This window comes from Phocoena sinus, chromosome 8, assembly GCF_008692025.1.
Source record: "Phocoena sinus isolate mPhoSin1 chromosome 8, mPhoSin1.pri, whole genome shotgun sequence".
Lineage (NCBI taxonomy): Eukaryota > Metazoa > Chordata > Mammalia > Artiodactyla > Phocoenidae > Phocoena > Phocoena sinus.
In genome coordinates, this window is record NC_045770.1 from 18006079 (window position 1) to 18033892 (window position 27814).

Below are 27814 nucleotides of genomic sequence, written 5' to 3' on the forward strand. Positions count from 1 at the left end.
TACCAGACACTTGTGAAAAATTGCAGCAGGTTTTCTTTTTTTTTCTTTTCTAAACATGGAAAAACTGTTCAGGCACAAAGATTAAACAAGCCCGTGTTGCATCCCTGGATTGTACGGAATCACTGGGTCCCACAGCCTCCCTTCCCACCCCTATACCCCAGATCTCCCTTCCCCGTATTCGTGGCCTCCTCCAAAGCAGCCCAAAGCAGCAATGATACGTACTATTTTATATCTCTCTCTTGCTATATATATATATCTCTATATATTTGTCTATCCTATATACACATAGGATTTTAATGCTTTGAATGAGTGAAGGAGTGAATAGGGAAATAGCACATGAGTGAGGGGGAAATGTCACCAAAAGCATTACGGGACACGCTTATAGGAGCTGAACATAGGAAAGGAACTATTAATCCACTTGGACTTTCCAGGCTGGAGAAAGCTCACTGTGCTGGATAAGGCAGTAGCAAGTAGGGTTGTCAGCAGTACCACAGCCAAAGGCAGCAGGGTGACCAAGGGGCCAGATGGCAAAGAAGAGGGATCTCACCTGGGGAGAGAGCAGTCTCCACCCTCCTCGTCTCTAAAGCCTCCAGATAATTTCTGACCCTCACCTTGGCCATTAGGCCTGGCCACCTTGGCAAGGTCAGAATTTTGTCTTTGTGAGCAGGAAGTTGGGAAAGAGTCATGTTGGAGTCTCTTCAGGGTGTCCAGGGCTTCATGGGAGAGGAGAGGAGAGTCCAGTACAGAGGTCTCCCCACTCAGCATCCTTCAGAGATCCCATGCCCCGACCCTCTCTCCCTACCTCTCGACCAGGATCCCTCCCTCCGGGATGGTGGGGGCAGGCAGGGGCTGATTAGGTACCATCCAATGCTGCAACACCAGATTACAACAATACTGCATGATTTAACACACAACCGCACACAACAAGCACACGCACACACACGCACGTACAAAGGGATATTTTGTTGGTGGTGGTGGTGAATTTTTTTTTTGTTTTTTTGTTTGTTTGTTTTGTTTTTTCCTATTCACATTACGAAAGGAAAGGGCAAGGTCCGGTAGAACTGATGAAGGAACTAACAAATATTACAAAAATACTACAATTTGTAAATATTAGCTCAACCCTCTCAGCTTTTACGAACAGCGGAGGAGACCCGGCTGTGTGGGAAGGGTAGGGGAGACGGAGAGGGGTCAACTAGGTCTATGGAATAGTTTGATTTTTTTTTTTCCTTCCCCACCAAAGTTGAATGACATCTTGCTGTTCAAATACTGTTTTCTGGGATTTACAGATCCCCTGAGGGCCAGCCTGTCCCCTCTTCTTCCCAGATTGGGGGAGGCGGCAATAGTGCACAAAGGTTTCTTACAGACTGCCCCTCCCCCAATGATTCCACTCTTCACATTATAAACATGACAACTGCTCTAGTTACATATTTCAAGTTTAACTTTTTTTTTTTCCTTTCCAAAGCACTAAGTCATTATTATAGCTGCAAAATAGCATCCTCCCTACATTATCATCCCCAATCAACGGTCTAGTGACCCAGTCCCCCCTGTCCATATCCCCCCAACACACAACTTTTAAGGCCTTCAGATTTGGTGGGCGAGATTACAGGGGAGGGCAGGAGGGATGGGGCCGAGGGACAGGGGGGTGGTCACAGCAGCACCCATCCCTCCGACTTCCCTGTATGCCTCACAACCCTTCTCCCCAAAACCGCTTCCCTAAACCACTTTTTATAACCTAAGATAAAAATGCAGCCACAACTTTCTCAGAGAGAGAAAAGGAAAGAAAAAAACCACACCTCTTACAAATAAAGCATGATATGAAACGGGAAGACCCGTCCCAAAGCGAACACAAATATTGCAAATGTGCTTTCCAAAAATTCAGGGAGGGGAGGCTGGGAGAAGTTGGGGGAAGCAGAACAGCAGGATGGGAGGCATGAAGGGAACAAAAGAACTGGACAAACATAAGAGGTAGCTTTTAGAAAAACAACACCCCCGCCCCATCGCAACAACACCCAGGCCGGCTTGTCCCCAACCAGCCCTGAAAAGAGACCAGTCTGGGCAATGATAATGCACACAGAGGTGGGGTCACGCCTTTGCAGGGATCTGAAGAACACAGGCCCCCAGACCCCGATGACCCAGCAAACTGTAAGAAAGGTGGGATTCTCTCCAGAGTGTTTTAGGCAGGGTGACATCACGCCTGGGCCGAGCCGGCTGTGATTCTGCCGTGCCCCCAGCACCCCGTCCGTCCCCGGCAGGCACCCACCTTCTGCCCGGGCCTCCCATCCAGATCCTGAGTACTCAGCCCCTTCCGCACGGCCCCCTCCAGCTGGGAGGCTCATCGCTAGGGGACACGGGGAGGGCCTTGGCCAGCTGAAGCCTATTAAACTCACCATTAACTTACACAAGAAACAGAAAAGAACACTCTCCCCATCCTTCCAGCCCCCAACCAAAAAAGAGATACAGGCAGGGGTCAAAAAGCTCATGAGGTCACAAAAAACTGAGGTAATTCAAGTACAATGTGCTAACAGGTGAACAGAGGACACAGAAAAGAAGCAAAACATAACACGAGGCAAAGCGCTCTCAACTCCTTCTTCCCCACCTCCTCCCCGTGGACTGGGGGGCCCTAGGGAGCCAGGAATTCTGTACCTCTGGACCTGGGTTTTCCCACGGAGCTCACCAGGTCTGGGGTCCCGTGTATTCAAAGGGTCCCCGGCATGACTCACCAACACCCTCCCGGGGCAGGGGTCCCCCCCCAGGTGTAGGGCACCTCTGGAGAAGGACGTCCACGTCCCTCCATGGGCAATGAGCCCTTTGATGGATCCCTCCTCCTAGGGGCTGAAGGAGGGCCGCAGGGGGTTTGTGTTTGTGTGTGTTTGTTTGGTGGGGTAGTGTGTATTTAGTTGTTTCCTTTTTCCATTTTGGAAGCAAAAGCAGCTCAGCAGGAATCTGGCTTAGGACAGGGCTGGACTGGGATGGGCCCTTCCATCTAATTCATCTGCGTTCTCAGAAAGCTGAGGGTGCAAGTGGGGGCTCTGGAGTCAGACACAGCTTCCCCAACAGGGAGCTGGAGGATGAGGGATCCGGATCCATGGGGGGGCTGGGAGGACAGGAGTCAACCGGGGCCGGGCAGCCAGGAGCTGGGGGAGGGGCTGGGAGCCCTGAGGCTCCTGAAGACCATGACGGGGCACCCAGGTGTGGCGGAGCGGAAGAAAGCAACAGATGAACTGAGCGACGGGAAGGGCAGGAGAACCCCTCCCGGCCCGGTCTGCCCCCAGCAAGCTAGAGCTGCCATCGTCTGTGTCAGCCAGTGAGCCCGCCCAGCCCCAGCATCTGCAGGCCCCCTTCCTGCACCCCCAGCACCCCCATCCCTCAGCCCCCACCTCCCGAGGGGTCAGTGAGAGCACGGCAGGCAGAGGTGGTTTGGCTCTGACTGGAGGAGCCCTCCCCCCTTCCTAGTCTCCATTTCCGGACACAAAAGGAGGATCTGGGCGGAGGGAAGAGAAGAACATCCCACCATCCGAGCTGAACAAAAGCCCCTCCACCCCCGTCCAAGAAGAGCAGGCCAAGCTCCAGCCGGGAAACGCGGGATGGAGGCCCGAGGGGAGGGGCTCAGCCAGGCATCCAGGTCACCTGGAGCCCCAGAGAGAACCCAGAGCCCGACAACTCCCAGGTTTCCTTCTCCTTCTCTCTCTCTTTTTTCTTTGTTGTTCCTTGTTTGTTTGTTTTTTGTTGTGTTTTCCACACGGTCCTCCTGGACGTCATCCCGCTCCGTCTCTACTCCTCTTGTCCCCCGCTGCCCCCGCCGCAGGCGCCTCACACATAGCACAGGTAGAGGTAAGTCTTCTCTATCCTCCAGTCGGGCGGGATCTCCTCGGGCTTGTGGCCCTTCATGTGCTTCTGCATGGAGGACAGGCTGGGGCAGTACTCCGTGCAGATGGTGCACTGGTAGGGCGAGGCGCCGTTGTGCGTTCGCAGGTGCTTGATCATGGCCGAGTAGTCCCGGGAACGCTGGTGGCACAGCTTACACTCAAAGGGCTTCTCACCTGTGGGGGGAGGGCAGGAGAAGGCCAGGACAGAGGGAGGGGGCTGTGACATCTGCCCCAGGGATGTTCTGCACCCTCAGAGCCCCCTCGGGCTTGCTGGAGACTCCCCTCCCTCTCGGTCAGCACTCTCCAAGGCTGTGGATGCACCACCCAGTGTGGCAGCCGCAAGTCACATCTGGCTCCTGAGTGCCGCTGGGAACTACATTCTTTTTTTTTTTTCTTTTTTAATTGAAGTATAGTTGATTTACAATGGTGTGTTAGTTTCCAACGGATTACATTCTCAATCTTGTTCACTGTAACTAACGTGAACAGCCACACGTAGCTAGTGGGCACGATGTGGGCCAGCTCCAGCCCCTGGACTTATTCTTAACTCTGTCAGGGGCACGGACTCTCCCCTTCCTAAGAAAGGAAAGGGAGGTCTAGAAAAGGGCCCGCGAGGCCTCTCAAATGCTTAGGGATGGCTCTTCAGCACACAGTTCCTTCCAGGGGAGCAAGGGGATGGAGTCCTTACAGGGCTACAGAGGGTGGGGAACAGAGGTGGGGTAAAACTGAGGGGACCCCATCCTGCAAACGTGCTAAACCTGGGAATGGCTACTCCTCTAAGGCTCTAGAGCCTGCCCTGGACCCTGCCTTCCCCTCTGGGGCCAGAATGGGGGAGGGACAGAGAACCTGGGAGTGCATGGCCACACCCAAGCTGCGACCCGCCCACCCTCTGTTACAGTCCGCTGCTGGAGCTGAGCAGAGGATGTGAGGGAACCTTGCTCTGTTACAGTAATTAACTGGCCAGCCTTCTTGCTATCGATACTCCTCTGTGCAGAGGCCCCTGCAAAATAATGAAGTAACGAACAGCCAAAGTGATCTAACTATCGACCAGCGATTTACAACAGTCAGCGCCAGCGCACTTAATGATACACCTGCCAGGTCACATCTCTGACAAGGGGCTCTGGGAAACCCTGGGGGTCACTCTAGTTGTCAGCAACGAGCAGCCCATCCTCTCCTTGTGGCCCAAAGCAGAGCTATGACAACATGTATCCTCTGCCTACCTTCCCTCCCGGGAAAACACACTCTCCCCTGGGCCCGCAGGACCTATCTGATCCCCTCTCCCCATTCCTCTGCTCAGACATAGTGGAAGGTGAGCCTTCCTACTTTGCCACATTCCACTACCTTCCACTATGTCTCACCCTCACAGGAAGTCCTTCTATCTACCCCCCAACTGGCAGTGTACTGTAAATGTTTAACAACTGGCTCTCCAAAAGCCCTGATTTTGTAGCATTTGCTGATGGCCATGTGGTGAACCCTCCCACTGTAGCCAATTTTAAGCAACCAAGGTGATGACACAGAATACGGGGCTGGAAAGAGATGTGCACAATGGCTTTCCCAGGCAGGCTTGGGCCGGCTCCAGCATCCACTGCCCCCAACTCTGGCAACTCTGGATATCAGGACCACTTCCACCTGTTCTGTCCTCAGGCCCCAAGATAACAGTTGCTCACATTTCTTTTATGTGAAAAGGAACATGAAGGCCCTTTGAAATGGTAAAATATTATACATGTAGAGGGGTTAGTAAATCCAACTGCTTCTCTAATTGCTGAACCGAACTCAGTCTAACATACAATTTTTCCCAACCCTCATCATAACCTAACTTAATGTCGCCTAGTTCTTCCTGTAACCCTCAAGTCACATGAAATCACCTTAGCCTTCACTTTCAGCTAGTCAGGCCAACTGACCCCCAATTCAGGATTCAGGAATGGATATCCTCTGTGAGCTCTTGGTATGGCCGCCTGGAAGGCTAGTCTGGGCTCCTGGAAAGAGCGCTGTGATTGATTAGCAAGGTCGGCCTCACCCTTGCAGGGAGGAAGTGGCACTCAGGTCACCGTACTAACACTTAACAGAAGCTGTTCCACTCTTCGGTTCAGCCTGGGACCATGGGCACCCGGGCTTCTCTGCGGACCCACCTGCCCCTGCCCACTCCCCGCCCCAGAGCCAGCTGTGTGTCCTCAGTACCTGTATGCACTCGATAGTGTGTCTCCAGCTGGTGCTTGAGGCTGAACTTCTTGCCGCAGCCGTTGCACTCGTAGGGTTTCTCGCCCGTGTGGATGCGCTTGTGGCTCTTGAGTGTGCTCTCATCCCGGAAGCAGCTGCCACAGAACTCACACTCGTATGGGTGGTCACCTGCGGGGACAAGGGGCTGGATCAGGCCCCCACCTCCCTCGGCCCCCTCTTTAGGGGACAGTAGGGCAGGTTCAGTGTGCCGGGAGGATGAGGCTGCCTATAGTCGCCACCTCCAGAGATGACTGAGGGACCCTCCACCCCCTGCCAGCCCCTTAGCATCACAGGGAGCACGCCTGTGCACACGTGTCCATACTTTACCGTGGCCCAGTGGCCATCCACGCCTCAAGGGCCAGTCTCGGGAAAAGAGAGCCCGTTTGGTTCAGGGATGAACAGAGCCACCAGAAAGCAGGTGCCCTGAGGGCAGAGCAGACCCAGTGGCTTCGAGACCCTTCCCCCAGCTTCCTTTCCTCTAGGTCAGGGGCAAAAGCCATTCCAGCCTGACTCCCCTACCCTCAAAAAACTCCCTCCAATGTTCTCACTGTCCCCCAAATTCCTTCTGCTCTTTCCCTCCTCCACAGGCTTATGCAACCGTTTCTTCTGCGTGATTTCCTCTTCTCTCCTTGGCGAACTCCTAGTCACCCATCCAAGTCCAGCTCACGTGTCACCACGGTTTGGAAGTTTCCCTTTAGCGCTACCCCCACTGTCCCCTGCTCAGGCAAATTGAGTCACTTTCTCCTCTGTCCCCAGAGAGAAGAAATGTCCAGCATTTTGTCCTTTTAGTAGTAGTACAATTTTTATGGCACTTTCTAATTAAAACGGCCCACATTTGTCGAATGCTCACTACTGTGCTAAGAACTTCACATGGATCAGTCGTATCACGTAATCATCACAGCAACCCTACAAGGAAGACAGTATCTTTCTCATTTTACAGAAGAGAAAAATGAGATGTTTAGAGGTGCTTAAACACGGTCCCTAAGGTCAAAGAGCTAATAAAGAGCTGAGCTGGGATTCAGATCTGGTTCCAGAATCTGGACACTGGATACTTACCGGACTGTTAACTGACAGGCTGTGTTGCATCTGCCGTGACACCCACCGTGCCCACAGACTACAAGCACCGTGAGGACAAGAAGGGAAGCCTGTTCATCCCTGTAGCCTCAGCACGCAACACAGAGTAAACCCTAAGCAGACGCTCAGGAAATGTCAGTATATGAAACTTGGGGAGAACTGCCTTTCCCCGGCCTGGAATCCATGCCCAGCAGCCTCCTTTCTGAGGATGGGGTGCGGGGATTAACCATCTTTCCCTTTGTACCCGAAGTGGGGGCTTTGTGGGGATGAAAGGTGAAGACTTCAGCTACTTATTTATTACAGGAGTGAAGGCACAGACAATAAAGACAGATTGATCACCCCAGACTCTGTTCGTGAATATTTAAATATCGCTGATTCGTCTTGTCGCTGTAATTACAACTTCTCTGGGCTGCAGCTCCACCAGCCACAGTTTATGGTAAAGAACGGCCCACTGTATTTCACGTGTCCCTCTGCAGATGTGCGGGGCTGCCAACCGTGTAATGTCCTCTGCATTTCATACATTTTCTTCAGCCGCTGAAGGTTTAAGTCATCCACAATGACCTACGTTTTTTCATTATCCCCATGTCAAACTGCGCTCGTGCCTGGGCATAAATTGTCCTTCTCGTTATAGACTTGCATGCCTGCGCCTTCACTTCCTCTTTCAAATGATATTTTACTCTCTTCTCTCTCTCCCCTCCTCAGGCTGCTAACCAAACCTCCCCCTTCTCGAACGCAAGCCCCTGCACCCTCACACATTCTCATCTCTTCTGATGGCTCTGAAGGGTTTTTAAGGCTCTGTGGGGAGAGGATGTTGCGGTCTGCTCCCTGGCGGGCTCTCTCACGGGTGGAAGGTTTGCAAGATGCTCCGAGGGTGTAGACGGGTGGGTGGGAGCGCTTCCATCGGAGGGGTAGGACGGAAGAAGCTCAAAGAGCAAAGCCACTCTAGGGGGCCCTGCCCTGGGCTCAGAGGAGAGCCTCCACGTGCAGATCTGGGGATGAGCAGATTCCTGAGTTCCAGGCACCTGCCCGCGCCCTCGCTGCTGGGGCTGTGCAGACTGGCCCGTCCCCAGCCGCCAGCCCCATCCAACCCCAGGGAAGGAGAGGCCCATGCAGACCCTGCTCCTAATTAGCCGTGTGTCTAACAGAGTGAGGGTTGGTCTGTGCACGCCTGGGCCTGTGTGCCACTCTCTCTGCGTGTAGACGTCTGCACACACGGCCCCGTCTGACATCCGACTCCCCTCCTTACTGAATCGGCAACGATTACAACTTTAATCAAGAATTCGGTATCCTCATTAAGATATAAATAAATAAATAAAGCAAGGGCCACGTGAGACTTCAGAGGAGCCGGTAATGAAAACGTACATCGGCAGCCACACGGTGGGTTGGGAGGTGGGCACCGCTGTCTGTCTGTGCCTTCCCCCTCCAGAGGGGGGCCCTAAGAGTTTAAAAAACAAAAGGTTAAGGCAGAGAGGTTGGTTTGATCAGATTTTTATGAATTTAATTATGAAGTGGATCACATGTTACATGAGTTTAAATATGAGATGTCTCGAGTCAGCCCAGGGAAAGGAATAAAAAGTTAGGGGGGGGGAGAAAAGAAAGACACCAACACACACACACACACACACACACATACGGATTTTGAAACATGGCAAGCACCTGGCCTAAAATCCTCACCCCGTGTCAGTGTTGCCATAATGTACACAAAACTGGCTGCAGAACTCAAAATCCAATTTGTGGTAGGTTGATTAACTCTGTAGCCTCTTTAATGAGCTTGACATTAAGTACAGGACAAACGAGACTAATGAGAGCCCCCCTCGGGCTTGCCCAGTGCACCTGTGACCCCAGCGGTCTGTCCTCACCTGGTGGCCTCCCTGGCACTGTGGCCAAACCCAGTGTCATCCTTCCCACCCCAGCCCCATCCTGTCGGCTACTCAGCTCCCCCACTCAGCACAGCGGAGAGTTTATTATACGATGCGCCGTGTGAATCAGGGATCCATCAATGCCGAGAGCGCGGCTGGACTAACCTATCCAACACAGCCGCTGATGCTAAACACCCGGCCGCAGCAGCAAATGGGCCAAGAACAAGGGAATATTAATGAGGCATTGTGTGGGGTGTGCTCAGCCTGTGCAGGGCTGTGCGCATAGGGCCTCACTGGTGTGAAATCCATGGGTGTTGGAGTAGGCAGCACACATGCTCCATGTTTCCTAGGTTAAAAGCAAGTACTTCTCCTAAACGATGTCTGGAAATACTCCCTCCCCATGGATCTGAGCCATGACTGACACAGGGGCCGGGGGCATTTTGATATCTGAGCTCTCAGGAGCTAGGGTGGGCAGGGCAGGGCGTATCCTGGGTGGACTTAGCAGGACTGGGATCGTTCCAGTCACATGAATCCAACTGATGGGGCCCAGCAGAATGCTCAGAAGTGACTGAAAGGTAACTGGCCACCTTTGATAAGGCTGAACTTGGGGGCCCAGTGGGGGAGGTGTTGACAGGAAGGTGCATGTATTAGGTTGGTCCAAAAGTTCGTTCGGGTTTTTTCTGTAACATCTTGCCAAAAACCCAAGTGAACTTTTTGGCCAACCCAATACCTGCAGGGGATGCTTATGCGGTCACTACAGAGAAAGCCCTTGTCAGCATCCCTTCCTCCTCTGCCCTTCTTGTCAGGCCTTCCCCTCGGAGACCTCCCCGTGTCCGAAGCCAGCAAATCTAAAAAGTTCTAAGCAAATCTGGTGATGCTAAGGCAATACGCTCCCCTGAACGGAAGAGCAACCAGAAGCCCGAGTCCAGGCAGGCTCCTTGGCGAGGATGCCTACTGCTGGCAGGCCAGGCCACCTTGGTCCATGATAAACAAAGCCCCTCCCGTATTCAGCAGAGCCTGCCACTTAATCCCAGAGCATGATAAGACCCAAGAGTGAGGAAAGGGTCCTGCCAATGCTGTCATGAGGCACACAGAGTTTTTTATACTCTCTCTAGCAGACGTGAGAACATACCCTGTTACTACTCAGAAAGAGAGTCTGCCTCTCTGTCTCCCTGGCTCCATCACCCACCTCTCACCCCAAAAGCAGGACAGAACACACACAAGCAAAGACACATGCGGACTCAGAAACAGGCAATCCTTTATCCATGTACAGCCAGAGAAAGGAAGGCTTTCAAGTCACCCATGACCTTGCTAGAGGGTCAGGGGCCGCTGCAAGGAAGCAAATGCCTCTTGGCTCTCAGGACCAAGTATCCCAGCCCAGACCCCTTGACTCACAACTACTCTCCTCCCCCAGCATCTCCAACTGGCTAAGCAGGGATGTTTCATGGCTCACTGTTTATACGACCTCACTGTCTCCCCTAAACAGGGCTAAGGCTAGAACGTGTGCTTCTGTTACTGGGGAATAAGCAGGACCACTTCTGCCACGTTCCCTTGAGAGCCCAAGGCCGACCTCAGGAGTGTGTGTGCACAGCGTGTGTGTGTGTGTGTGGAGTGGGCCGGCAGTGGGAGGGGGAAAGGCAGAGACAGAGACCAAGAAGGCAGGTTTTTCTCAAAATTTGTCTTGGGTCCACCTGCATCAGAATCCCTGGGGGATATTTACTAATAATGTTGAGTCTCGGATCCCACCTGTACCCACTGAATGGAAGTTTCTGAGCATGGGACCCAGGAGCCTGCATTTCTAATGGGCACCCTCTCTGTCGGGCACAGAGATGTTGAGAACCAAAGGTGCCCAGGGTGGGACAGGATAAGAAGCGTCCACGTTGACCTGCACCTCGGAGGCCCCTGCATGCCCGACGCTTGAGCAGAGGAGGGCTGAGGGCACCCCCGCCTGATGTGTTTGGAGGGAAATGCAGACAGTGGTTCCCAGAGACCCTGCCCTGCCCGTCCCCGGCCTGGCCTACCTGTGTGTGAGCGCAGGTGGCGTTTGAGGGCTGTGTGGCTGGGGAAGGTACGGTTGCACTCGCTGCAGGTGTAGCTGCGCACGCCCGCGTGGACCTCCATGTGCTGCTGGAGCGCACTCTGGGCCTGGAAACGCTTCCCGCACAGCAGACAGAAGACAGCCATGTCCGTGCCTGCGGGACACAGCGGGGGAAAGCCTCAGGGCTGGACACAGGCCTTCTTCACCCAGCTAGGCTGGAGCCAGAGCCAGCGTCAGGCCAGCACCCCGGGCCCCACCCTCGGTGGCAAACCCAGAGGTGGTGCAGGCCACGCGATGCTGCTGGAGCCCCCGCTGTGCGGCTCCAACGGTGGGCAGAATCCACTTACTTCCTGCCCTCATGGAACCTAAAGTCTAGTGGGAGAAAGACATTAATCAAACACATCAGAGCAGCAAATGAGTCTGCAATCGTATGGAGGTCTGTGTCAAAGGCAGGGTACCAAGAAGGCATCTATCAAAGGGACTTTCAGAGCCTGGCACAGGAGGTGGGGCATCAGGCCGGCCTCTGTGAGGAATCACAATAATGGAGATGATACATGCCAGCCGTCGTTCAAGTGTAACTAACTTAAAAATCCCATCTCCAAAAGGCGGGCTCTGCATCCTCACCCTTCAGATAAGGAGAAGGAGGCACAGAGAGGCTGAGTTACTTGTCCGAAGTAGCACAGAGCTCACAAGCAAACAGGGCTGGGATTCAAACCCAGGCAACCTGGATTTGATCCGCTCCTAACGCGAGCTACAGACCCGATTCTCTTAACCACGTCTCCATTCATTAATGCGTACATCTTAAGGGTCCATTCATTCAACAAATATTATTTTAGTATCTTCTATAAGGAGGACTCTCTCCTTTGGCCCTGGGGATGTAGCCACAGAAAACCGTACCAAGTGCCTGCCCTCATCATAGATGTTACCCAGCACGCTGGGCCATGAGGAGAGCATTCCAAGAAGATGGAATAGTATCTTTGAACTGGAGAGAAACGTGACGGGTCGGAGGATAAGACAGAACAGGTCACCTGGGGAGGCAGAAAGAAAGTAGAGCGGAGGTCAAAGAAGTAGGCAGGGCCAGCTCGTACGGGGTCTTGAAAACCACGTTAACATGTTAAGATCTTTGGGCTTCATCCCAAGACCAACGGGCGGCTGTCAAGGGATTTTAAGCTAATGAGGGACATGAGATTTTCATTTAACTCTGGTCGTTCCCTGCGCTGATCAGAAGCACGGGTAGGTACCCCATGGTACCCTACAAAGGCAGGCTGCCATTTTCTGTCTGTTATCAGCCCCCTTCCTGATGCTGCTCTGGGACCATGGCCTTGCGGGGTTCAGCATCACAGGAGGAAGCATCTAAACCTTCCAAGGACTCACCAGTAGCTCCTTGTCTACCATTTTGGATTCCATTTCCCTAAGCGTGTCAGCCCCCTGCCCCGGGAAGCTCCCCATCCGCTCGTCTCTCTTTGCCGGCATCTGGGCATTATCACCTGTGGTCAGCCCAGCGCTGCCTCCCCTGTGTAAAGGACACAAGCAGGAAAGGGGGTCAGTCCCAGTGCCTGGCAGCCCAGAGTGGAAGGTGGAGCAGAGCTTTGGCTGTGGCAAGTCGTGGGCTGCTCAATGTGGCATCAGGGAGCTCCCGGCAGAAAGAGGGTGACAAGAAGGACAGCACAGAGAGCTTGTGGCCTCCGGGGTCCATCAACAGAGATAGCAAATGGAAGGCCCGTTCTGGACAACTCAGTCCCATTCATGGCTGGGTTTGCAATGAATGGACTGGCAGGAAGGCAAAGACGGCCTCTCATTCTCCCCAGCCCCCCACCCCTCACAGCACCTTCAGCCATGCTCATCACACCTGCAGACAGACATCGCCTGCATCCAGGTCCAGGGAAGGCTGAGCAGGGGGTGTGGAATATCAGCAAGGACACAAATTTGCTCCTGGACTCAAAGAGCAGAAGGGAAGGGGAACTACTACAGGCCATGTGCTAGGTGCTTTATCTATGTTGTCATCTCATTTAAAACGTGCAAGGCAGGATTCTCGTGCCCCTCTGTACAAATGGGAAAACAGAGTGATTAAGTAACTTGCCTAAGGTCACACAGTTAGAAAGAAGCAGAGCTGGGATTGTTAAATGCTTCAGTATGTCTGATTTCAGAAATCACAGGGCTGGGCTCATGTCTCCCTCCGGATCTGCCACCTGTCTGCATGGGCTTCTCTGGGAAGAGGCACAATAATGACACCAGCGAGGCAGCTCCAACCCAGCTGGTTCAGGAGGCCCAGTGCATGCAGGGCCCATCCTAGCAACAGCTGGAGAACCTGGGCCAGGAGGCGCGCAGTGGAAGCCGAGTCACAAGGTAAAGCTCTCTGAAGCCTTCCTACTCCACCGGGAGCCAGCAAGACCTCTGCAAGGTACTCGGGTGCTGGCTCCACTTGATTGAGGGGGCACACTGATGGGAGCGGTCTGCCCAGCAGAAGCAGACGACGGCTGACAGTGAGTCCTCAAAGCCCAGTCTGGCCTGGCCAGCCTGCCCCAGAATGGAGTCCATCTGCAGCATGTCCTGTGACATGGCATGCTGTGGCTGCTTCATCCTGAGGGCCCCCAGCACCAGCCCCCTCTCTGGCCCTAACCTCACCCCACAGAGAGTCCTGATGAAGCCAGACATCAAGCATCTGCCTTTTATCAGTAAGATGGAGCAGGTTTTCTGGGCAAACCACGCCCTTTAAGAGCCCGGGTTTCTCCTTATGCATCCTCCGAAATCCTCAGTGTGGAAGGAATCTGCGTCAGAAGGAACATGAATGACATTCCCAGGAGGACACCCGAGCCTAGAAAGCCAGGCCCAGGGACTTCCCTGGTGGTCCAGTGGTTAGGACTCCATGCTTCCAATGCAGGGGGTGCGGGTTCAATCCCTGGTTGGGGAACTAAGATTCCCACATGCCTTGTGGGAAGGATGGAAGGGAGGGAGGGAGGGAGGGAAGGAAGAAGGGAGGAGAGAAAGAAAGAAGGAAGGAAGGAAGGAAAGAAAGAAGAAAGGAAGGGTGGAAGGAAGGACGGGAAGAAAGAAAGGAAGGAAGGAACGAACGAACGAAGGAAGGAAGGAAGGAAGGAAGGAAGAAAAGAAAGAAGGAGGGAAGGCAAGGGAAGGGAAGGAAGAAACAAAGAAAGAAAGGAGGAGAGAAGGAAGGAAAGGAGGGAAGGAGGGAAGGAAGGAAAGAAAGAAAAAGAGAGAGAGAGAAAGAAAGAAAAAGGAAATTGCATATACATCTTTTTAAAAAAGCCAGGCCCAGAGGAGCTCTGAGGGTCAGTACCACTGCAGGGCAGACTGAGAACCCTGCAACCTCACCCCTCCCCGTCTTCCCGGGGCCCCAAAGCTGCCCCACTATGTGGTCTCTTCTTCTCAGGAATGGCTGAACCCATTTCGTGTCCATTCAGCTGACTCGGTGAATATCACCTAGCGTAGGCACTGTGCTAGGTGACAAGAGGGATGCTGAGGTCAACCAGAGAAATAGGGTCCCAGATTAGTGGGGGACACAGACAAGCCAACGACCAGCCAGAGGATAAGACAGGCTGATGCCAAGAGGGCTTCGGAGAATCTGAGTTAGGTTTTAAGAAATGAAGTAGACTGAGAAGCCAAGGACCAGAGGGGGGCACGGGAGCCAGGCTAGAAACCCCGCAAGCAAATTTCAGAGCAGCAGGGGCAGAGGACAGACCCTGAGGATGAAAATGAGCAGGGAAGGTTATGGGGGTTTGGATGGCAGAGGGCCGTATCACCTGGTAGGACAGATTAGATTTCATTCCACAGGCAATGCGGTGCCACGAAAAGAGGGGGTCGGGTGCTAGCCTGATCCAACCAGTATGTGAGGGCAGTACCCCTGGGGGCTGCAAGGGCACCAACAGCAGTGGCAAGTGGCTGAAAGCAGGGAGGAACATGACGGCTTCTGTGCTACCACTGGAGGAGAGCGGGGACCAGTCTAGGGTGGGGGCTGGGAGGACAGGAGGAGGACTGGAGAAGTGGAATCCAGGGCAGTGGCAAGACAGGACCCTCAGCCTGGGTTCGAGTCAGGAAGCGTGATGCATTTGAAGTCCTGGACGCCAGCTCTGTACCTTGGTGACAAGTTTAAAGTTATGCAGTGACCACCTGGAAAGGACATGCTACAGTGTCCCTACAGTGGTCTCTCTCCCCTTCCTGGGACATCTCACAGGGCACAGGGGCTCTCCCTGGCCACCGAGACACTGCCCCAGGCTCAGACATAAAGAGACGGGGGCTCTGAGACCCCACATCCACTCTCCATTCTTCTGTTTGGAGACCAGCAGCTGAGAAGATGGAAAAATATTTTTAAAGGAAAAAGGAAAGAGCGGGGGGAGACACAAGAAACGCTATTGGTGCATGCAAGTCAAGAATCTAGAGACGAGATGTAGTTATTAAACAATTTGCCGCAGTTCCTGCCTAGCTGATTGTTTGCATATATGATGAGTCAGGGCAGATTCTATTACACTGGGAGATTAAGCAAATAAATGCTAGCTTTCGGAAACACGTTAAAAACTGGGGCTATGGAAATAAAACTATCTAGAAAATTGTATTAGCAATTCATTAGCTGCAGTGAGATGTTCGGCGAGGCAAGGGGGTCCGGCAGTGTTAGGGCTCTGCTCCCTTCAATGCCTGAGACCCTGAGATGCTCACTGCTCCTTCCTCTGCTGTGGGGAGACCTCATGCCTGATACCAGTGGGGAGAGGGAAGGAGCCTCCACTGGTTGCAAAAGACATTCAGAGATCAGATAGTCAACATGCCACAAGGGAGACCAAAGAAGCACATGGGTCCTGGCTCTGCCACTTACTTGCCTTGTGACCCGGAGCAAGTTGCTGAACTTCTCTGGACCAGAGTTTGTCCGTCATTTGACACATTGCTTGTGGTTGTTGAGAGCATCAAATGAGATACCCGAGTGAAAAAGCTTTTTAGCTATGAAGGGTAGCAAAGCCAATACCAGCCCAGACGATGCCTTTGTCTGAATTAGAAAATCATGCCTCTTCCTCTGGGCAGACACAGATCCTCGCCTGGGCACACAGCTCTGCAAGCAAAGACGGCTGAACTCCAGCCTCCATTTCTCCCTCGGCTGGGCGTCCTCCTGCAGTGAACAACCTGGATACAGATCATGGCCGCCCTCCACAATACACAAGCCTAAGTTGTTTTTTCGACTCTGGGCTGCTTCTTCCAGGGACTGACCCTAGAGAAGGCATCTTGGATGAGTGACACCATTTAGGACTCAGTGCCAAGAACACCTTCTTCCTCTGAGCCCTCATGATTCCACCACAATTATCAAACCCTTTGTTGTACTCATTTTTGACATTCAGTTCTGTCTAGTAGATGGTAAGCCCTCCAAAACAGGGACTATTTTCTTCACTGTTATATCCCCCAAGATAAAGCACAGGGCCTGGCATATAGTAGGTGCTCAATAACTGCATGTTGCATTCAAGAATAAATAAGGAGCTGAGGGACAATCACAAAGGACAAAGGGGGGAAACAGGGTGGGGAAAGTCATGGTACAGAGCAATGGATGGCTAGAGCTGGGGGAAGCCCAGACCAAATGCAGCCATTACCGGGAACTTCCAACAAGGCTCTCCTTGGAAATTAGTAATGCCCAGTAACCCCCAGACAGCTGATCTGTTTGGGGCCTCTCTTGTCTGTATGGTGGGCTGAACAGGACTCCCCGGTTCTGGCTTCATGTCTGAGCTCTGTTGCTCAGAAGCGGAATCCCAGCCCATAGAAAAAGGACCAGTTTTACCACACCATGCAGTGAAACAGAAGACCCTGGTTCTAGCCCACAGGTGCAGCCCTTCCTGGCTCTGTGACTCTGAGCCTGGTAGCTGCTGCCCTTGGCCTCATTTCTTCATCTAGGAGATGGTATTCACGAGTAAGCTGCCCTTTCCACTACCAACTTCAGGGTGCTGTTAGGAGGCAACTGGCAAACGTTATTGAGTATGTAAACCCTACAAATGTACTGTTTTCAATCAATCTGTAAACTTCAGTGTAAATCAGATACATCAATTAGCCTTGGCCCAAAGAAATAATTCACCAGGTCAAAGAACAGCACTTCCTCTGCTCTTCTGAAGAATGAATGGGGCTCAGTGTTAGGCTGGACCCCAAGGGTGTCTGCCTGAAGGGAATTTACACTAGAAAGAGGGAATGGGTGTGGTAGGGTTGATGGAGAGAGGTCCCAGGTAACGCGCAGAAGGGCCATGCAAATATCTGTACCCTCACTTGCACCCATTCTATCTGGAGATGGTGACACCACCATACCCACCTTCCATCCCCAAGGGCGGCACAGCCAATCTTGGCTGCAGGGCATGTACCACTCACAGATTCCCAATTTAAAACAAGTTTAATTTTAGCCAAAAAATGGGAGAAAGCCAAGGCTAGGGCGGAACAGGAGGCAGGAGGGGTGACACAAACCCAGGGTATTTATTTCACCCAGGTGATGACTGGGTCTGAAATTATGAGACACAAAAACCCTCATGTTGACACCTGTGCCATTTCCATACCAATTAGCTCTTTAATAGAAGGGAAGGAATAGGACCAGAGGGATACACAGCCGGAGAAGATGTTCAGGAGCTACACCTTCTTGGAGCAAAAGGTTCTTATTATCCGTAGATATAAGCAGTTTCTTAATCAAAAGAGCAGAGGGATCTAAATATACTCAGGCTTTTTTTCTTGGTAAGCCAGCCGTGAGTGTACATGTGTGTGCGTGTGTATGTGTGTGTGTCCCAGCACATGGACCAAGGATGGGCTTCTCTTGTCTAATTCCACCCAACCTCACCCAAGAAAGGAAGAGCTGCTTCCCCGCCCCGCTGCAACTTCTTCTCTCCAGAAGAAGAACATATCATATTTAGGAGGTGTGAAAACCGTGACTTAAACTGGAACCACCTTCCCCCTCCAAATCCTCAGACATGCCTTTCTACTTCCTCTGACTCTCAGGATTACTCCTTCCTAAGACACCATTTCCAGTCCTGGGAAGCCTTGTAACCACACACCAAAACTGTCACAGAAACTGCCACCTCTTCCTCTTCCCCATCCTTCTCTTCCTTCCCCCCAGGTCATTGCTAAAAAAGTGGCAGAGCTGCATCATCCATTGTGCAGGAGGAAAAGACAGACAGAGACAAGCAGCCCAGGGCTGACTCACACCGAAGGCAGGAAGGCTCTGTCTGCATCTCAAGAGGCTGGAGGTGGTGGCGAAGGGGGGACAGGCCAGGGAGCAGACGAAAGGAAGCAAAAGCTCAGCTCATGACATTGGCAGGGGTGCCTGCCTTTTCATTCCTCCTGTGCCATCACTTAGGGCTTGGCTCCTTTGCAAGGGATCTAATGAAGAAAGCGTCGAACGATCCCTCTCTAGCTCTCCTCCTGGGCATAAGTTGCAGCATCATTCGGGATGAGTCCTGAACTCCCAGCCTTCCTCAGAAGGCTAGCTACATGCACAAGGAGGGCCCCGTCTACCCAGCCCAAGAAAATGTCAGCCCACCGACTGCGCACCCCACCCCACAGCTGCTGGAGAGTGGTAGACAAGTCCCACTGCTTACTGCCTACAGCCTCTCTCCCAGGAAGGGTAGAGAAGGCTGAGAAAACATCTCTGCAAGGCTTGCCTCAAACCAAGCCACAAGTCTGTGCTCCAGTGCTTGTCTCCTACGCATAGTCACCTACTGCTACCTACTGCTAGAGCACTTTTCATCGTCTGCTCAGTTATGTCTTCCCAAACCAAGCCAGGAGCTAAAAACCTTAGCATCTAGCCTTCTTGTCAATTTCAGTCTTGTCAATTCCAGTCTCCGTATCCAGGCCTCCCTACCCCTTTTTCCTTTCTTTCTTATCTGCTTAGAATCTTGGAAGGCACCCACATATCAATATAACCTTCTATTTCCACAAGGGAAAGGGGGAATGTTAGCGTTTTACATCAGTAGTCCAGGGAGCAGAGTTCTCAATGAATAAACAAATAGAGAGGAGCCGGAGTAGCTGATTCAAATTTGTTTTAAAACTAAGCCATGTCTCAGAGCACACACCTGTGCATGTATACGCGCGTGTGTACACACGCGTGCACACACACTTGCTCACACACCCCTCTCAGTCTCTTGGGGAATGTGGCCACAGCCTCAGGCGGCAGCAGCTAGCAATGCTGGCTCCCAGAAGCTGTGTATTTGTTTAGCAGACACAAGTGCATTTCATTACTCGGCACCTCCAGCTACAGTAAACAAATTTGTCAGCTCACTAGCTCATTAAGGTGCACCCTGGACACGGGGGATTTATTGAGACCTACACAATAAAAGTAACCTGAATGGATGTACTAATTTTGTCAATCACTCCAACAAACGAGCCAAAGAGGGGGAGAAACTGGGGGAAGGGGACAAGAGCAGGGGTGGAAAAGAAAGGAAAAGAGGTAAAAAGGAAGAAGAAAGTTGAGTTTGGTTTGCAAGAGAGGGTTAACGGGTTAAGATGGGGCCAGATCTGTGCTTTGCTGCCTGGTTACATGACGGCCTCCCCGTTCCATCTACCTCACGCTGGGCCACCCTGTCCAGGGTGCATGGGTCCCCTGGTGGGACAGTGTCAAGGGCAAACTCAATGGCAAACCAAGTCCCAGATCCCTGGCATCAGAGAGGGAACTAAGGAATCGAGGATGCAGAGCCCCCCTGGAGAAAGTAGCAGCAGCCTCCAGGTCAGAAGAGACTCGTTGCCTCTCCTGGAATCTCCCACCCATTCCACAGCCCCTTCCCAGCCCAGCTCCCGGACCCTTCCAGCCATTCCAGAATGAATCCAAACGTCCACCACAAGAGCATAGGGAGGAAAAAGGGAAGGGAGACGGTGTGTGCGTGTACTGGGGGGTTTGGGGTGGAGAGTAAATCCGGAGAGGTATGCAGCCCTCTGGTCTGTAACTTTCAAAATGACAGCAGGACTGGGGCAAAGGTCACGGGGTCCAAGGCCTTAAGCACCTCCGCCAGCTGTGGCAGTGCGGCCCAGAGCCCGCAGGACGCCTGCCCGTATAAATCAGCCCTAAGCAGCACCCGCTGGGGCCGAGGACAATGGGCCCACACGGGGGTGGGAGGCAGGACAATGGGGCCTGGCCAGTGCGCAGGCCCGGAACAAATGTGCCCTGGCACCACGGGGGCCCCCATTTGTGAAACTAATTGGCCCACGATTGAAAAACTGGACCAACTTCAACAGCCCTGAGTGGAGAGGAGCGGCCCGCAGTCCCTTAACCTAGCCCAGCTCTGCAGAGCCTGCCCGGCCCAGCCCTGGGGGTCTGAAATGGGAACGGCTCTCAGGTACTGCCCACTCTGGCAGTGGGAGATGGGACCTTTGAGATGGGGCCGCCTGGGAGAGGAGCGGGTGGTGGCGGGCCGGTGGGCCTCTTGCTGCCTTGAAGGACCGGTATCCAGTTTCTCCTCCCAAGAGGCAGAGAAGGACTGAGCTCCTCAGTTTCTCTACACTGCTTGTTCTGTAGGACTAAAGCTCAAAAGAGAGAGGCTGGCACCTGTCTACCCCGAGGGTTCCTGAAACCAAAGGACTCCCAGCTTTCTTCCTTTGGGGGTAGGTGGGTGCAAATAAACACAGAACTACAATGGGTTCCTTCCTCAATCCAGCCTCCCTGGCATGTGTTCAGCTCTGTGCCCTTGGCCTATAACCACTGCGGGAAGCCTGCAGCTCTGTGCAAGGCTGCATGAGAGCTGGCCTGTAAGAAGCTGGTCCTGAGACTTCTGGGAAAGAAGCCCTGGAATGTGTGATGGGAAGTCAGTATGGTGTGTGAAAGGACAGGCCAGGGTAATTGTCCCACCATTGTCCTCTTGCCCTACCCTTTCCTGTGACTTCTCACTATTGGCTCCCAGTTGAAGAGGACTGGAAGAGTAGAAAGCACTGGAGTCTTCAGCCGGAAGGCCTGTCCTCAAGTCCTGGCTCAGTGGCTAACTTGCTGTGCACTCTCAGGTAGGTTACTGGACTTCTCTGGGCCTCAGTATCCTCAACAGAAAAATGAAGGTGGAAGTAAATGATCTTAAAAGGTTCCCCCCATTCTAACAGTCAATAATTCTAGGCCTATTTGAAGAGGATGCAGGAAGACTGAAAGGTCTTTCTCCCACTGATATGCACTTCAGGCATCTCTCCTTCAAAATATCACTTGATAGCCTTCTTTTAGTTAAAGAGAATCTCAGGGCTCCACTGGGAACCACTGTCTTTGGCTCACAGAGGGACAGTCCCAGGAGAGACACAGAAGAGATCTAAGCTTGACTGATCATTTGCTTTGGCCGATCCAGGTCTCTTCCTCTGAACCCTCAAGCAGCCCTGAGAGACAGGGTGTTTAGAAAGATAGGGAAAGCAAGACTCGAGAGAACCTGCTAGGTCCTTTCTCTCAAGGGGCCACCAGTTACCGGCTAGTACCTCCTAGAACTGGCCATACACCCAGAAGGGCAATTCTTTTTTTTTTTTTTTTTTTTTTAATTTTATTTTATTTAATTATTTTTGGCTGCGTTGGGTCTTCGTTGCTGCACACGGGCTTTCTCTAGTTGTGGCGAGCGGGGGCTACTCTTCGTTGCGGTATGCGGGCTTCTCATTGCAGTGGCTTCTCTTGTTGCGGATCACAGGCTCCAGGCACGCAGGCTTCAGTAGTTGTGGCACATGGGCTCAGCAGTTGTGGCTCGCGGACTCTAGAGCACAGGCTCAGTAGTTGTGGCGCACAGGCTTAGTTGCTCCACGGCGTGTGGGGATCTTCCCGGACCAGGGCTCGAACCCGTGTCCCCTGCATTGGCAGGCGGATTCTTAACCACTGCACCACCAAAGAAGTCCCAGAAGGGCAATTCTTGAGTCGCTGGGTCTGAGGGTACCTGCCTGCCTCTCTGTGCTGGGCAAGGGCCAGGTGATGGGGTGGGGAGAGGGGAGCAGGGGCTTTCTCTCCCCTGCCCCCAGCCCCGGGATGACAGAAAAAAACAACCAAGATGATGGGTCAGAGAACCAGACCCCCTGAATCCAGCGGCCTCATTTCCTTAGCACGTTGCCCAACACACAGTAGGCACTTCAATTTTGAGTAGTGTGTCCAAAGCATCACGAGAGGCCACTGAGGTTCCGCCTGAAGATGAGACCCAATTTCCTTATTGTACAATAACTCATTACCAGGCCTCTCCCTCTCTCGTCTTCTTTAAGTGTACAAGACATTGTCAACAGAGAGTTCATCTCCCCAGATCCAGGCATCCCCAAAGGCCTCCTGAGGTTCCTGGGCAGGAACTGGAGCCCAGGAGAGGGGTCACTGGAAAAAAGATAGCGACTCAGCTGGGGTCCTATCTAAAATGTCCTGTAAACCCCAATGTACTTCAGAGATGAGAAGGAGACCCACCTCGAAGAGAAGGGACGGACAAGGAGACAGGCAGACCTTTGCAAGACAAAGACCCAGAGACAGGATGGGCTGGGGAGGGGAGCAGGGGCTGGGGGAGACAGAAATTCAAAATAAAATGAAATACCGATTGTTTCAGAGCCATTAACTATCAGACAAACATTGGGCACTGAAAAGAAAAACTACCCCATATACATAAACAAAAACAAACCAAAAACGTAGAAGGACATATTCATTTTACTGACATTTTAACGGTTCCTCTCCTCCCCCCCCACTCCCCACCCCCGCCAGAAGATGATTACAAATTAAGCAGCATTTAAATGCTTTTTACTGTCGACAGTTAAAAGGAGGGCTGTGAGCCTGGGAGTGTGGTGGCCATTCATTCCCACGGTAACCAGGCTATCTGAGGCACCTCCGGGCCTACCCGCACTGTACCGCACACAATGGGCAAAGAGGGAAAAGTCCGCACGCCATGAATTCTGCAGGACGTTCAGAAGCAAATTAAAATATAAAAAGCTCCTGGCACAAAGATAGATACCAAGAGTGAGGGCTGGGCAGGCAGGTCAAGCTCGTGGAGTTAAAGTCTTAGCAACGGCAGAGTTTAAGCACAGCCTGACTACACCTTATTCAGGGCTGCCTTGCATTTGGTTTATGTACTCTGTGTGTGTGTGTGTGTGTGTGTGTGTGTGTGTGTGTGTGTGTGTGTGTGTGTGTGTGTGTGTAGTACAGGAAGGATAAAGGGTGGAGGTGGCTTTTCTGGGGACAGAGAAAAAAACAATTAAGAGAGCCCAGGAGCTCTAGGCAAGACCCCAGACTCCAGACCCCAGGGAATGGGTAGAGGACACACCAGATGCCCCAACCTGGGCTTCACAGTGGGCACTGGTCCACCCCTCCAGTGCCTGAGCCATGGCCTTCTCTGCTGGACCACGGGTAGGAACCAGGTGATCTGAATTTCACTCTGGTGAGAGGAAAGGATTTCATTCCAGGGTGGACCAAAGAACAAATTTTAAGTTTCCAGAAACTGACTCTTTCATTGCCCACACTAACACACCCAGCCAATACCTCCAATATTCATGTCTTTCTGAAAGGCTAAACCCGACTCCATGTTGGGTCTCAGCAAATTTTATTGCTAGAACTCTGTGTTAGGCAACTTAAAATGGATTCTAAGAACCCATAGCATCACAGGGACCTTTTAGAATAATGAAAACTCACCCCCAGGATAAAGGGGAGAAAAGCAAGGATTAAAAAAGAAAAGGAGTGTGGCGTGGGGAACATGGGCTGTAGCCACCAATTTCCTTTTCAGTCCTTCAGAGACGAAGATGGAAAGCAACAGAAGTGAGCTGGCTACCAGGTGGAGGGCGGCGAGAGGAGGCTGGATTTAGAAGGAGCTGGGTACATTCTGTGCCCTAAGTTTAACATGCAGGAGGGGCGACACAGAAATAAAAGAGACACGTCCCCTTTAAAAGGAAATATAATCTACAGTGTGCAGCCAGGCGGCCCATAGTTTCAATCTCGTTTACTATAGAGAAAACTCTGCTAGCTGTTCTCTATCCCACAAATCCGATTTAATCAGACAAGCCAGCCAGCGTGGCTTGGAGTAAAAACGGATAATTAGTAAACAGAGAGCTACTCCAGTGCTTCATTGGCATTCGAGTTGGGCTGCTGTGTCGCATTTAAAATGCAGTCTGATGAAGTTTACAAAATCAAACCATTTGTTACTCCTATTGAAGAGGCTTCAGGCCACTTGCAATTAAATTGGAATTAGTGCTCAGAATGAGACACAGCAAATTCATACTAAAAAGGGATCTGACTTTGAGACATTTGACTTCACTTCAACAGTTTCTGTGCGAGTGTGTGTGGGTGGGTGTTACTAAAAGACTCCTCACTCGCCCCGACTCTGCAGGGCTCCCCAACTCGTGAGCTTGCCCCTGACAACCTGCTATGCTCTGGGCTGGCTTCGGGGAATGGGGCACCGGGGTGGGGGGGAGGGGACAGACAGCTGACACTGGGGAGCCAGGCCCTGCATTCACACCGGGAAGATACTGTACTAGGGAAAACGTGTCCACAAAGGACCATATGGCTCCCTTCTGCATTGAACCTTCGGACAAGGGGTGGAAGGGGGGCGGGGACGCTGCCAGAAAGCACTTCCAGGGGGCACCAGCCCCGCCCACCTCAGACAGCAGGCTGGCAGCTTGGGGAGAATGGGGGCACCTTCCCCCCCCCACGCCCTCCGCATCGGCTGGGTTCCTGTGATGTTCCTGCCTGCCCTCCCGCAAAGCCCTGTGCACAGGGAGGGTTTCTGTCATCATGTCCTACTCATGAAAACACTCCTGGTCCCGGGCACTGCCCTTCTAGGCAGAAAAGGTAGGGCAAACTGTCTTGGCAGGGCCTCTTAACCCTGAGGCCGTGAAACCCCCAAGCAATCCAGGGATAGAATTCAGGAGGTTGGAAAACTAGGAGGGTAAAAATATTACATGTTTATTTTTACCAACCTCTAACTGAAATTTAGCTGTTCCTTCAATGGGGAATGAAAGCAATAAAGCAGTCAGATGAGCTGTGCCTGTGACTTGGTCATCCACAGACAGCTAGACATTTTCATACCACATTGGAAGAAATGTTGCAGTTACCTTGAAATATTTATGCAAACTGTAGGTAGCTGACCACTGCTTGAGCCTGTTAACAGGGTAACAAAGAATCACACATATACTGTATTACAAACGGCTTAAAAATATTTTGCTATCTGTATTTTGCTATCCTACTCCTCACCTTATGCCTCTAAAGACATTATCCTGAGGGGTTCATAGGTTTCACCAGATTTCCCAAGGGGCCCATGGCACAAAATATTAAGAATTCCTGGTCTAAGGGCTCGGGGTAGGGAGGCGGAGTTATTCAATGCCGACAGAGTTTCCGTTTGGGAAGATGGAAAAGTTCTGCGGAAGGACGGTGGTGACAGTTGCTCAACAACGGGATCGTACTTAATGCCACTGAATTGTACTCTTAAAAATGGTTAAAATGATAAATTCTATGTTATATATATTTTACCCAAGTAACAAAAAGAATGCTTAGTCTCAGCTGGTCATAAGTTACTCGCACTTCTACAATCCCTCTGCTGCCCAGAAGTACAGAGGCTAAACTCCAGTTTCATTCCTTCTAAGTGTTTCTCTCTGCTGTTTGGAGAAGAACTGAACCTCAGGCTCCGTGGAAGCAGGCAGTCATCCTGCACGGGTCCTGGAAAGGGCACTGCAGGAGGTCCAGGCTCACTGCTCAGCTCTGTGGCCGCCAACAAGCCTTGGTGGAGTTGCTTCAAGTTCCAGGTTTACCATCTCCCTCTCCCCATCAGAACAAAAGCTGCTTGAGAGCAGGGACCTCATTTCTCTTATACACTGCTGTGTCTCTTGGACCTGACAGGTGTTTGATGAATCTTTACTGGATGGAGGGAAGGATGCACGGGCAGATGAAGGATTAAACAAATGAATTTTCTCTCTCTGGCCCTCAATCTCATCTTTGACATAAGAGGATAGGCTCTGTGATCCTTTAAAGCTCCTACAGGCCCCATGGGGTTCCATCTGCTCACCAGGCTCCCCTACCTATTGCCCACACTTTTCCCTCCAGAGCACAGCGCTTAGCAGGTGGTACGTGTGCACAGGTGGGGGACGGGCTGCGGCAGGAACATGCCTGATGTGGATACCGAGGGTGATGGGCCACTGCCCTCGGGCCCCACGACTTTCCTCTGGACCTCAAGCACTGCCACACGGAGAAGAAACGGGCTGGTGATGACACTGGGAGAGGGAGGATGGTGAATTTATAGGCATGCTGAACAGACAGGCAACAAGAGGGAGGCACGGAGGCCCGAGGAAGAGACTTTGATGGAGTATCAGGCAGCATGGAATGGCTTTCAAAGTCCAGAAGGAGGAGATTGTCCTCTTTGCTATTCAGGGAGGGTGGGAGGGAAATTTGCGGTCAAGAACAAAAACCAAAACACATTGTCCACTAGCCTTTCCCACTTCCCCCAAACCTGGAACTCTCCTCCTTCCAAGTAGGCTGTGTACCTGACTCCCTAAATCTTTCCCCGGGAAAGGAGATGGGGTAGCCGTCCGGCAAACACAAGCTGGGCCTCAAGCCCGGCTCAGGTAGTGTGCATGCTCTTCAGACAACGGACGGGCAAACTGGTCCTCCCCTGCCCACCCCCGCACGCGCGCGCGCGCGCACACACACACACACACACACACGTCCCTTGACACCCCGAAGGAAGGTCTGGAGAAAAAACCGCAGCCTCACATTCTAAAAAGGAAACACAAAGTGACATGTCACTGAGTGGTTGGGGGTTCTCCTTTCTCCTGTGTGGGTTCCGTTTCCTAGGTGCCTCCCCTTTCAGTTCCTCCTCTGGAGTTTCTGGGCCAGGACTGGAGCATGAGCTTGGCCCCAGAGCAGACGGGAAAGCCGATGGCCGACTCTCTCAGGCCACAGCCAGGTGCCCAGCATCTTGGTCACAAAGAGCCCGAGAAGACACCTCTGTTCTATTTATCCAACACTAGTGCCACTTGATTGCCAAATCTGCCCATCCGTTCTCTTTCCAATGATCTTCATTTCTCCCTTTGGGTGGCAGCACTTTTATTCCCCTTGGGAGACAGCACTGGTGTCACTTTTAGCACCATTCACTCATGTTCTCGTGCGCTCACGCACCCAGTGTTTGCGTTCCAATTCTGCATAGGCATCAAATACCAAGGCTTCAATGTTGAGAAGACACTTCTTGCCCCTATGAAGCTTACAGGCTAAGAAGTGGAGAGCAAGAAGCCTGGACTCTGAAGTCAGACAGAACCTGGCTCTGCCACTTACTTCTTAGCTAGAGAATCACATGCAAATTTCTTAATATCTCTGGGTCTTGGCTTCTTTATCTTTATGAGAGTCATAACACCCACCACGCAAGGTTGCTGGGAGGATTTGAGATAATATATGAAAGTGTCTACCACAGTGCCAGATGGTAGGGAGTGGAGAAATGATAGCTTGTGAGAAGAGGGATCCAGGGGCCTGGTTGAGGGCCATAGAGAGACAGGTATGTAAATAAGCGGGTCGTGGTGTTTGAACTTAGATACCCTGAAATGAGCAGGCCCACTCCAGGAGATGCTGATACGGAACACTCCAGGCCCTTCATCACCAGTAAGAGCTATTCCTCTAAAGTATTCAACTGAAACCTCCTTCCCACCCTCCCAGTTACTCTCACCAGAACCATTCTCTGATCCCTAACCACTCCCAGCATGTCCTTCCTTTCCTCGCTTCTTTCTCCATCAGCCCATACTTCACGGCCCATGGTTCAACTCCCAGCTGCCTCCTGGCCAATTCCTGAACTCCCTTGCCCATTACCCTTCCATTGTACCACCCCTGCCAAGTGCTAAACTTGGGTCAGTCTGACTCCTGGTCT

The 27814-nt window shown here is 52.2% G+C and overlaps 1 protein-coding gene across 1 annotated transcript in view; it reads right to left on the reverse strand.

Annotated features, from left to right (window-relative positions):
• Positions 1-3387: 3387 nt before the first annotated feature.
• ZBTB16 (zinc finger and BTB domain containing 16) overlaps positions 3388-27814 on the reverse strand; it is a 189254-nt gene continuing 164827 nt past the window's right edge. The window contains exons 5-7 of the mRNA XM_032641502.1: positions 11035-11205; positions 6042-6209; positions 3388-4040 (exon numbers count right to left, since the gene is read on the reverse strand). The gene's annotated coding sequence lies outside the window, so the exon portion shown is untranslated. The remainder of the gene's footprint in view (positions 4041-6041; positions 6210-11034; positions 11206-27814) is intronic.